This window comes from Argopecten irradians, unplaced genomic scaffold, assembly GCF_041381155.1.
Source record: "Argopecten irradians isolate NY unplaced genomic scaffold, Ai_NY scaffold_0952, whole genome shotgun sequence".
Classification (NCBI taxonomy): Eukaryota; Metazoa; Mollusca; class Bivalvia; order Pectinida; family Pectinidae; genus Argopecten; species Argopecten irradians.
The window spans coordinates 3068-16072 of record NW_027188419.1 but is presented as its reverse complement, the minus strand read 5'-3'; the positions used below and the strand labels follow the sequence as shown (position 1 = coordinate 16072).

Here is a 13005-nt window from a genome sequence, read left to right as displayed (position 1 = left end):
AATTATTTATCTTTGAAGGTTATAAACAATTGTCATATATGTCGCGATGCAGTTCTTCGCGCGTTTTAAACCTGATTCAAATTGATTTACAAAACAAGGGAAACGGAACAATGGAAGCATCAAACTTAATGTAGAATAAAACTTCCTTTCCAAACAGCTGACGCATATCGTTGTATACATGGCTGCGTTTTTTGCGAGATGTACCCTATTATTAAAAAAGACAACGCATTAACTTGTCGCCGAACTGCCTTTTCTTCAACAAAAACAGCACAAATATCACAAAAAGAGGCTTCAATTATTGGGATAACCTAGGTATGTAACATGTTTAACTCATTCAGATGGATATAAAAATAGCTCACCCAGGGATTGCAAAGTTCCATAGGGTTTCCGTCGAATGAAGCTTCTGTCCTAGGTACAGAGATTGCTTCTTCCTGGAATAAAATTGTTGTGATGACAATTAATCACACTAACAACTATAAGTTGAAATTGTTGTTTATAGCATTTAGTTTAATGGTCAGTTATTCACACACTCTTTCTTCGATTGAATACTAAATCAAATTGCTTCCAACATCCATATGAACTTGGGTTGAGCTGCCTGTAATCAGCTCTGCGCACGTGTGTGTGTCTGTTCTCTTATTCATCAGCTGGCCAGTCTCGAAGGGTTTGTAAATCAAATAAATGTACAAGTATATACTATCACAACTTTGGAAATTGACATCCCCTCGACGCTGGTCGGGAATTAATGTGCGGACTCCCGGCAATTGGGATAGGTTTATTGCAAAAAACAATGGACATTAATTGATTTTTTACATAAGGCTGTCGTTATTGAATATATATTGGATATGTTAATATATCGATTTATTTAGCCTGATCAATATCGCCGCTATGATAAAGCCATTTATTTATAAGGGTTATCTAATTTAAGGGAAGATAAACTGAAAGAATTAAATCATTATAGACTAATGAGACTGTTCAGGGGAAATCAAATCTGGAGTCAATTCAAAACATATTCGGGGAGAATTGTTAATTCCTCATGCACTATTCTCCTATTTTTGCAGTGTTGTTAGGTAGAGTAATTGCGAATATTTTATAAAACTAAACTAAAACAGTACAAGGCAATGTGACAAATTTGCATATCAACTCACATATTGTATAAAATAAAATAAATGATTTGATGCAATATTAAATATATGATTTATATGTACACAATAGCGCAAACAAAACGCTAAAACTAAACAATACGTATTCCTGCAGAGAGCCTAGCTAATGATCAGCACCATCTTCCTGTTCTCTCCTTCATCCTCCATAACAGCACCACTCCTTAAATTACGTTAAACACCCTAAAATGCCCTAACGCAAGTACGTACATAGGTACGTGTGCTGTTATCAGCACTGTGGACTCTGTTGTCAGCGCCTGGTAGGGGAGGTATCTCCTCATGGGTGTTGGCCTGTTATTCGAACGTACCTTCACGATAAATATAACTTCGTAAACAGGTACGAGTCAAATCAGCCAGTTGTGCAGCCCCTTTTATAACCCCATCCCCATGGCACTACATGCGACGTCGCACACTCATTCTGATTGGTTCAATATATGGCATATTTGTGCATTGGGTGCGAAACCTTTTTCGGGGAACTCACCAATATCCTGTCGTCTCGAGGGTAAACACCCCGTTAACGTAGACTGCACAAGAACACAAACGATAGCCGCTATAATACACAGTCGTAAACGAACGCGGAATGTTTATATATAATCATACTCTTCCAGTGTCACATCAAACGGATGGAAACAATGTAAGAGACCACGGTAATTATGGTTCAAACATTATAATAATAAACATCCTGTATAAAGCGAGTGACCTATTATTCCACATTAAATATGATGACCACAATACCTTCATAAGCCATCATAATATTAAAAGGGTCCCTATGTTGATTTTGCTGATTTGTTATCAGCATCCAACGTATTTTTTCTCTTATATTTGGAAATGAAAATCTGAAACAAAGCCCACTCTCAACTGTTTTATTCTACAGATTATATAACAGAGACACTAGTCCCCTCTGTTGGGGAGTCGTATGATCGTTATTTGTTTAATAAAATTAGATGAGCGGAGGTAATTTTACAACCAACATATTAACTTTATGGATTATGAATTGTTTTTTCAGCACAAATAATGACGCTTTAGAAGTAAATACATAACTTTCATTTTAGTTTCATTTTATGACCAATCGAATTATACCAGTGTCCATTCTTACGTCGTGTGTGTAGATCATCATATTATGATATCGTATTATAACTTATTGCTTATTCTGCATGAACACTTAAAAACGGGAACTATTAGAATAAATAACAAACTTACTTCGTCGGAGTCGTCAGCCATTGTATGTTCGTTGTATGTTCGTCTTTAGTTACCAATATCCGATCATGTTTCACCTGTAAGTCAATTTGACACATTATAGATACTGCATAATCAAACTAAAGACATATTTCTTTTAAACCCATTTTGGGGACAAGATTTCATAGACAGAATGCTTTTTTTTTGATTCTTGAAATGTTAACAACAACAGTTAGATGAACTACAGTAGCAATACCAATTAAGTTAGTTTGTTGACTCTTTGATGCATATGACAATTAAAAAGGGAGAGCTACAAAAACTCACTGAGAAAAGTAAATTTTTAAAACACGTGTCGATTTTTAAGCAAAAATTCCTTTTCACACATTTATGGTGAGTAAAAAGAAATATCTGGTATGTATAATCAAATTTTCTAAGATTAGCATTAGCATTAGTATTAGATTAGCATTAGATTAGCATTAAGCATTAGCCTTCAAACTTTGCATGAACAACGTGACCACCCAAAGTATCTATTTAGAGACACATGTACAATTATCTAATACATACAAAGGCGTAATTAGTTACCGTTTGGGCATGTATGAACAACCCTGCTTTAATCTTTAACACATTGTTTCTAATGCAATATAATAAAATGGGGGCAAAGAATATAAAAATGTCTAAGATACAATTTTGCCCGTACGTCTGGATCTGAAGGTGAGTTTTGCTAACATTATTAGACTCTGTGTGTTGGCAGATAAATAATTTAGAAATAGAAATAATAGCAAACCAGTGAACGGCAGGAAAATGCAAATTATTTTGATCTGTCCAACATGTTTGTATTTTATCCTTAGCTTGAATGTGTTACCGGCTATATGGATGTAAAGATGCTCCTCGGCCGTCAGAGCATAAACAATATCTATCTTTTGGTCAATAATTAATTTTAATGCGTAAATGTTTAACTAATACAAAAATACACATACATTAATTCGTTTTGTGTTTGTTGTCTGTGCAATCAGTATCTATAGGGCATATTACATTAGACTTTTTAGGATGAAACCAAGTGTTTCAAAGAATTTTCATCTGAGGTAAAATATACTCTGTTCCCCTACCTCCAAGGATGTTTCTGGCCAAATTTGGTCACAATCTATGCATAACTATATGACAGGTAGTGATTTGAAAAAAAAATGTTGACGGACGGACGACGACGACGGGATGGACAGATGATAGGCGCCGCGCCATGACATAAGATCACCGGCCCTTGGGGCCTAACGCATTCTAAAAAGTAAATAGATATATCTTTAGGATATATATGACTAGTGTAATTAATGTTATGGGCTATACAGTGTTACAACAAAATAGTAAATAGGAATCAAACACTGCACATTTAAACTACTACCCTCAGCAGACACTTACCGTCAGAATAGTTTGCTAGTCATCGAAATGTCACAAATTATTAAAATATAGTTGTGTAACAGTGTCATTTCATCAACCGTATTTTTAAACCATAAGAAAATGTATAAAATCATTTACTTATTCCAAATACCAAATTCCAGTGTTCATATCCTTTGTATTGTGGCACGGTGTGTACTTGGCTGTGTGATAAATAACGTCCACACTATTTTATTGTATCTTACCTAATGTCAATTGTTATGATCATTGTATTATTGTATTGTCTTTATATGACTGCATTCAAGCGGTGTCTTTTATATTTAAGTCCACAATATAAAGAACGACATACGTATCATGGTATCTGATTTCAGCCTATCATCTACAGGTTACGGTTTGTACCTGCTTTAAAACATGGGTGGTAAACAGTAAGTCCCATTAGGTGGGGTTTACTGTGCATGTGTTTTACGACATTTATGTTGCGATGTACAAAATGGCCTTTAAGCAAAGTAGCATTAACCGTTTAAGAACTATTCGGCAAGAGAGAGCCCTTTTTTTCAATTATACCTTCAATATTCAAAATATATACAGTATATGAGATTATGTTGACCCCCGAGTTTTCCACCTCCACCACAATATATCTTTGTTCTTGTATTTTTTAATTTGAAATCATTGGTTACGATAATGGATATAATTCTAAAACAACTTTTCACAATATCCACCATTATAATGACAATAACCTTCACACCTTTTATGCAAATAATTTCAAACTCCAAGTGGTAGCACATTTATTTATCTTTATCTTTCAATTAGATATTAAAGTACTTCGAGTCTCACACCGACTCTTGCTAGATGTGAGTGTGTGATTCCTGCGGTCTTTTACACAACAAAGCTGTATGATTATGTAAGAGAGTAGGATCGAGAGAATACAGTGATATTTTGAAGTCTTATGGCGCGATAACGAGATCGTCATAAGAGGGGGTTATCCATATATGTCTACAATAAGCAATGTTAAAAATGGGCGTTTATGGATTTGTTGTCAGACACAAAAAGGTGAAAATAGTCTTCCAAATACAAATTAAACGGATGCTTTACCGAAGTTAGTCGTGGATGACACACGTTTACCGTGAAACTACCAAAAGTTTAATGACATCAGGTCTAAATATAAATAAAAACATTTTCGACAATTGTAGCCGCAGTTACGTCGTTTGACGTTATGCAATAACACAAAGCATAAAACCGACACAAAATAATATACAAAATGTTTTTGAATACCATCAACGACTACATGTAACGTATGCACAGGACATACAAATGACATTTGTGCATTACATTCAAATGACGCTTATGCTCGACATAAACATGAAACTCTCATACAGCATGCAAATGGCGCTTTCGCTTGTACACGTCACGCTCAGTTTTAAAGAAAAAAAACAAATATTTGGAGAATTGTGTGCCTGCATGAAAGTATTCAATTTATCAGCTTAAATTGTTAAAAAACTAATAACCGAACATATACGGCAATAAAGGGGGGGGGGGGGGGGGTAAAAATTGAAGAAGGAAATTGAGGATTTGAAAGGTTTGAAGCATTGAATAGTTTCAATTCAAGTTCAGAGACAGCGAAAATATCAACAAATATTCCAACAATGACTTAGAACTGCTTCCACAACGACAAACTAGCCAATACAATTTCGCAGACATTGTTATTACAAATGGTTAGTTTTGCCATGTAGCATGTCATGGAGTATAGCAAAGTGTACGATACAGATAAGTGAGAGACATTAACACATACAGATTAGAGAGAAGGCAGAGAAGTGTGTAGAGGCAATGTGTTGTGTTTCCTTCTGAGCACTGTATGCGAGAAGGAGTGATTTTAAAATAGAGGCAAAATGTGAATGTGTACGTACACCATATGTAAAGAGAAAAGAAACAAATAGAAGTGGACCCTAATATGAAGTTAGATGTTCTGGACGATGGCTGATCTCTATAATACTCTATATGGTCCTTACCAATTCAGTAATGCGCTAGTTATGTCCAAAATGGTGAAATATCTTACACTCTATCAACATTATTGTTGTTAAAATTTAAGATAACGCAAATCATTTGGAAACATTTAAATGATACATTAAGATTTTATGATTAAATTAATGAAAAGTTCTTTGAAACCTGACGTAAAATGATATCAAAGGTTCTGTAGGACATATACTTTTTGATAACGCGTCATTGCGTTTCATGCTAATCCCTCAAATTACATATAGCAAACACAAAAGTGTTCCCGAATGAATGCTTTATTTAGATATTGCTTAATTTTAGTAACACGGGAATCCCTCTGTACATATATAACCTATTTCTTGTGTCCACTTACATCGGTTTGGTTGAACTTAAATACCAACAGGCTTAAGTCGTTATTGTTATGTATCGTTACTTCAGTTATTTGAAATCCTAATACATAGATAAATATATGTATTTTAGTTTATTTAATCAAATCATAAACAATGGTATTTTTTACTGAAGTGTTTCAGCTAATTTGAATTAGATCATAAATTTATGGTTTTAACCCCATAAGTCGATATATGGCATTTTATAAAAGACATTTTCCAAGATTGCCAGCAATTTATAAGAAAAATCACTATATCTCCTATATATGAACTGTTTTTTGTTTTGACATTGATATTCTTTGTGGTTATTTTTAATGAAGTGTTTCAGTGGGGATTTGAAAATTGTGCAAATGATAGGGCTATCTATATTATCATTGTATGGTTGTGATTCAAAATTGAACAAATTTAGAGTCAATTTACTAATTTTTCTAATTGTAATAATTTTTGAGAGATTTACTAAAAAATCTACAGGTTAGCGATACAGGCCCTTTGAGCCATAGAAAACCATAGCCTACCTCATAGGGGCGAGCGCTCAACAGAAGGCCAAAAGTGGGGCGGTGTCAAGGGAGAAGTTATGAAGAAAAAATATAGTATCTCCTAAATTGAGTCGCCTTTTACGATCGTGCAATAGGAGCTGCAGGTACAATTACTAACGCCCCATACATTTACTTGGCCACTATCTGCGCCGTCGTTTGTACTGAATAGCTATTTAATAATAATTCCTTTGGAAAGAAGCTCCACCAGTGATAAGGTACCTAAAACCTACTTTGTGTTCCTATTTGGAAACTGGTATCTGGTATCTCACCTTTGATTCTCTCCTAACATTATGAAATTACCTACAGGATGTATGGAAACATCCTCGCGCATTCTATTTTAATGTTATTTGGGAACAAAGTTTGATGAAATTTTATTAAATAAAAAGTTGTGAATTTTTCTCCAGTAATAAGTCAGTCTCTGAGAAGGGTATGCTGTTCTGTACCCGATACATTCTCATTGCTTGTTCTGAAAAAATGGATCCCCCCCCCCTATCCATACCACAGAAATCACACCTGCAAGTGTCTTGACATCTTATCAGTAGAAAAGCTGATTAATGTGGCTGTCTTGTCGTCGGATTTTTGGTCTTTTTCAGTTTTTAAATTAATATACATGTTCCTATGATTCTGCTGATTACTACTAGGTATTTCTAATGAGCCTGATAGATGAATAAAGCATATAATTGCCTTTGTTATGTCTTCACTCTAAATTTTCTTGTCTAAGATTTTCTTCACTGAAAACTGCTGCCAAAGACCCATTAAACTGCAAATGGGGAAAACCAGTCGTCCATTCACTTGATGCTGTGTGCTAAGCAAGAGTAAAACTATCGTTTTTATTGACTATGGCTGAATCTTCCAATTACACCAATATGTCGCATGAATAAAGAACAATCAGTAAATAGTGTAGTCTTAAGAAATGATGCAACATAAATTTGGAAGGTTGATTCCCAAAGTGATCAAGGAAAATAATCATCACATGCTCTTATGATATGAAAAGTTGCATTGTTTCATCTACAACAAACAGGTTAGTGTGAGATTTTTGTTTTTTATTTCAGTTAGGAAAGCAATGCGCAGAGAATAACTTTTTGGTAAATTAGTCTGCCTTCAAAGCAGGAACATACAATTGCCCTGAACATATGAACATATTTTGATAAATAAATGTATTAAATATTAACAACGCTTATTTAAATTATAGTCAAAATTAAAAAGACTTTATATGAATTAGATTAATTAATCTACATATCTCAAGATGAGTTCTGATAATTTTTCTGTTAATAAGCAAAATGAGTGGCGGCCTATATTGGAAAATGGCCCGCCGTGACGTCATTGGTTAGTTAAAATGGCACCGTATTTTTTTCTCTCTGTCATTGTCAACTAATTCGATTGAACAGCTGATCGGAATAGAGTCATTCAAAAACTGTTCCCACCAAAAGTGGGGGATCATGCCCCACGTTGCTACGCCCAGCGACTATTCCCGTAACAATATAATCGCCGCACGTGTTGTACTATCATTATTACACTGATAATGATAACAATACTAGAAAGCATGGTTATTGAGTCCATGTCATTGCAAACTGTAAATATAGATATATATCAACCTTAAACTAGAAATCTAATGTGATCTGAACAATAATGTATTACCAGTAATTGGATATCACGACACAAATACATACAAGTACACATAATATACCTTTAACTGTCAGATATTTTAGTTTCTTCTTAATATTCAAACATTGTTACACTTTTACAATAAAATATGAAATATTTACAAATTTTAAACATGTAGATGTAGTGGCTTTACTTAGTGTTGTTCTCAAGTGTTGTTAGTTATGGCTCAATCGCGGTATGGTGTTTATAAGGTAAACTATGGAATATAATTATCCGCTGAACGAAAGTAAAAACCCTATTATTTATTTAGACCCTCATATCAACCAACAGATTTGTCCACAATATCATATTGCACGGTTGAAAGTGTGTCAGTAGTCTCCCTCTAACCACACATATAACGTACAGTAGTCGTCACCTGAAATCAGGTTGGAGGTATATATGTTAACATGTTATTTAAGTTGAAAGATGTCGGATATAACTCAAATGGTGGTGTGCATTTAAAGCCTAAAATAAGTAAATGGACTACTTCCCTGTTATACCGTTTACAATTAAAATAGAAACTTTATGTACTGTTTGCCCAGCTGTACAAAGGAGGAGTGTCAATTTTTGTATTACAGATTACCCAAGGGTTGGGACATCATGATATGAATGAGTCCCTTGTGGGTTATGGGGGAATATCATTTGGTTCCAACAAAACTGGACAAAACAGAAAATCATCACCCTATTTAACCCCCATATCTCACAAGGGACACTGTAATTGGAAGGGATTCCATAATCAGACCGGCAAATTATGAAAATATCTCTTACATTACATCGACTGCAAATCTTTTTAAACTTTCTCTTATCCATCTACATTGGTTGTATTTTTCGTACCGAATGGACAGTAGGATGATGTCATTGTCTATTTATGATTTAGCCCGGAATCGGTGACGTAATACACAAACATTCCATAAACTAATAATGTATATTCCTATAATGAAACTCAATAAGAAGGATAATACTTATAGTGATGGCTAGATGTAAATGCTGAGAGAGCTTAGATTGATGACATGTATACGAATCTCTGAGTGCTATCAAGTAGAGCAGAAAATATGTGCTGTGGGGTAAATCGGCATGTGAGAGATATCTCAGAGATATACTGCTCTTCTATGTATATCGAGTCCAACTTTAAATATAGGTATTGAGCTAGTGTACGCATAGTCGTCGAGAATTTCATCGACGTGAACGCTAATGAGAGTGACCTTGTATGACGAAGTAGATTAGATAACTTTATAATCATGAACGTTACACACTCATCTATATACCGCGCCAACTAATACCAAGATACTGTTGTATGCACACTGAAGGATCATAGAAATACAACTCACTCACTCACTGCACACCGTCCAGTTCGTTCTACCTTGTTCTTCCGTCACGAATGTTCTGCTCAACATTTGCTTTATAGAGACCACGTGTCTATCGAATCAATCCATTCTCTCATATCCTTAATCTCTCAACCCGTCTTCACCCTATAGTCGTGAACCACTTCATTATAAACAGCGACCCTACTCAGAAAGCCTAATCCGCGATACAACTAGCATGCCCAGATCTCATTTCTTCACGAAGGTCACTAAATGCTACATGTGTATTTTGCATGAATCCCATAAATATGAGGGGACTATAAACCCGTCGATTGTACGGTATGGAAGTGTCATTTCAAGTGATGTAAGTAATTGTAGGTCTTCTAGAGATTACAACGCAACCAAAAAACATTGTATGGCTCTACCCTCGGTGAAAGCTTTGTAAATGTTAAATCAAATTTCCTGTGCGATAAAACGGAATGCTATTTCTAGTTGTCCACATCTTTATGTTGTATTGGATAGCTATGACGAAATTATAACGCTCAAACATCAAAGAAATAGTTAATGTCTCAGTCGCACGCACATTACTGCGATCTGAAGTGTACAAAGATTAATTACGAGTATGGAATGCGTTGTTGATAATCGAAGAAAGATATCAACAAAAAATGAACCATACAATTGATAACCTGGTTATAAGACAATATATTCTATAGTTATTTCACGCAGGAACACGATTCGCAATCGTAAAAGGTCAAAATTTGAGAGAATATTTTGATTTATATGTATATATTGCTACCAATTTAGCTATGCCTTTTGTGATTGGTAGCACTAATATATTAGTTCACCGAATGCTCCACCAAACAGATATTACATGTATTTAAATAGTGATCACATTAGTCATAGTTAATTTAAAGGATTTCTCCACACGCCGACTCAACAGCCATTAAACCGTTGTTACTCACTCAATTCAGCGAGTAATTGGTTGTTATCGTGTGTTTGGTATTAGTTGATAAGAACACATAAAATATAGATTAAGAAGAAATTAAATTACTTCTGCTTTTGGCGCATGCGCAATTAATACTTCATTCAAAGATATACATAGTGCCAGTGATTTTTTTCGCGATGTTAATTAATTATTTTCAATATTTTTTGCCATGAAGTAAAATCAGAAGCTCAAACTTTTCAATTGTGGTAATGGTTTGTAAAGTAAGTAACATTTCTAAATGAAGACTAATTAGTCTGCTTCTGCTTTTGATTGGCGAAAAAAATTCATTTGTCAGCGATGGAGCATCTTTAAACTGTTATAATCTAGGTATATATCCCATTTATATCTATATACAATATACCTGAGAAATATATTGACTGCTTAGTCTCTGTCATTTATATCTTTGTATAAAGCTGATAACGTACTTCAACCCTAAACCCCCTACCTTGCAACAATGGTAAGCATAATGTAGTTCATAATCTCTCTACAACGAATCTGATCAATTGATTTCAATATTGTGATAAATTATCCTGTTCATAATGTTTGTGTACAAAAGCACGATATTAAACCAGTTCATACCTGCTCTGCATTTTTACATATGTTGCCCGGGGTAATTGTTTTTTGTAGTTTAGAATCACCCAGGACTACATTTTGTCGAGAATGTACACATGACGTGCCTCAGGAGTTTCGAGACAAAAAAGTAGATGCGATCCCAGAGACAGTCTGCACTAAAATGATTAAGTTGTAGAACACTTTTAAGTTTCGCCAACGGAAAGCATGGGGCGTGTAGGAATTTATAGAACCTGAATATCAATGGAAATATTGAGAACCATGTTAAATACGTTGAACAGTTTTTGCCCGCGAGCAACACGTTGGAGTTAACGTTGTATTTAAAAAAGCACAAGATACATAATCTATAAGCATTTACTATAGTAATGGTAATTATTTTTTGGGGGAATATGATATGACGAGGTTTTGTGAATGTTAATTTGACAATCGATGTAATTTCTATTTGTACGACATGGTTTGGTGATATTTCCTTTGTCCACAATTGTAACTTTAATTTGACAATCGATGTATTTCTATTGGCTTCATGTAGCTTTCGAATAAGTCAAATCATAGCACATGAAATTGTAAAACATTGTTGTGTTCGTCCCAAGTCGACTAAAGCAATTGATATTTGTATGTGTATTTTACCAATTGAAAAAATCAATGCTTTTGTAACGGAAAGGAATATTTACTGAATAAGACGGCTTTACACAATATCAGAATCAATCAACCTTGAAACGACTTTTCTTTAGAATAGAATGTACACATTATCAACCTGAGTTTAATATCGTGACCATTATCACACACATTTAGCATGACGCTGGGTTATAAGTTCCTTTATCAAATGGCGTCACAACATAAACTAAATTTTATAGCACGGCTGTCGTGGTGCTCATACTAATGATAACTATAATCATATTTCAACCTTCTAGTCAGTGTAAAGTCTAGGCTCTAAATGCTTTTGATAGCGAAGTCGTTAGCACAATTTACCATTGAAGTCCATAATAAAATAAGCGCAATTACTTGAGTGGTGACGTCATTATTGGTCATAAAAAAATTAAAGTTTATTGTATTCAGTATTTAAGTCTGAGGTTTCATTACTTGAAATAGCGAGCGATGAGCAATAACAATATTGAATTCCCGTAATAAGAATATAGTTACGAGGGCATGTGTAGTGACGGCAGTGTTTACTAATTCAGTATTTTGAATATGTGTCCATATATGCTGGAGTCAATCTTTAAAGTACGATTTAGTGTAATGCTTTTCAGCGTAATTAGAAATATTCATTCTATCGGGTTGTGGACGAATTTGATGTCAACGATGCATTGTTTCTTATACGTACAGCATTTTTCTTTTTCTGAGTTTGTGAATGTTGAGGAATTTAGAGGAGTTATAGACATTTTGAGATGTATAAACCGTAACTGTCAACCACGGTCGTGAAAATATGATACACGACTCAGACAATAAACTTATAAATTGTACGAGATGGTAATATTGTAGAAAAAGATACGCGATCAATCCCTGCATAACGATTAGAGCATTTTCACATTTAAGCTGCTACTCCCATATTTTATGATGTTTATGACGTTGTTTGTAATTTATTAGGATACTGAGAATAATAACAATATACTATATCACAGTAAATTTACAAGTAATTTTATATTCAATGACTAATACATTATGAATAAATATATTTTACATAGTGCATTATTAGACTTCAAAGATAACCAATGAAAAATCTTCAGGTTAGAAAGAAGGCGGGGGACCATTTTCATCAGAACTAAATTTAGAAATACTAATAACCCTTTATTTTTTATATGAACAAAAAAGCATTTAAATTCGAATGGAATAATTGAAAATGTTGTTGAACCGCAGATTTGATGACACACATGACGT

The 13005-nt window shown here is 34.2% G+C and overlaps 1 long non-coding RNA gene across 1 annotated transcript; it reads right to left on the bottom strand.

Annotated features, from left to right (window-relative positions):
- Positions 1-355: 355 nt before the first annotated feature.
- Positions 356-3825, bottom strand: LOC138313815 (uncharacterized). The gene is made up of 3 exons (XR_011207263.1): positions 3744-3825; positions 2358-2431; positions 356-431 (listed from the first exon to the last, which is right to left on the bottom strand). It is a non-coding gene; the product is annotated as an uncharacterized lncRNA (long non-coding RNA).
- Between the last annotated feature and the right edge of the window lie 9180 nt (positions 3826-13005).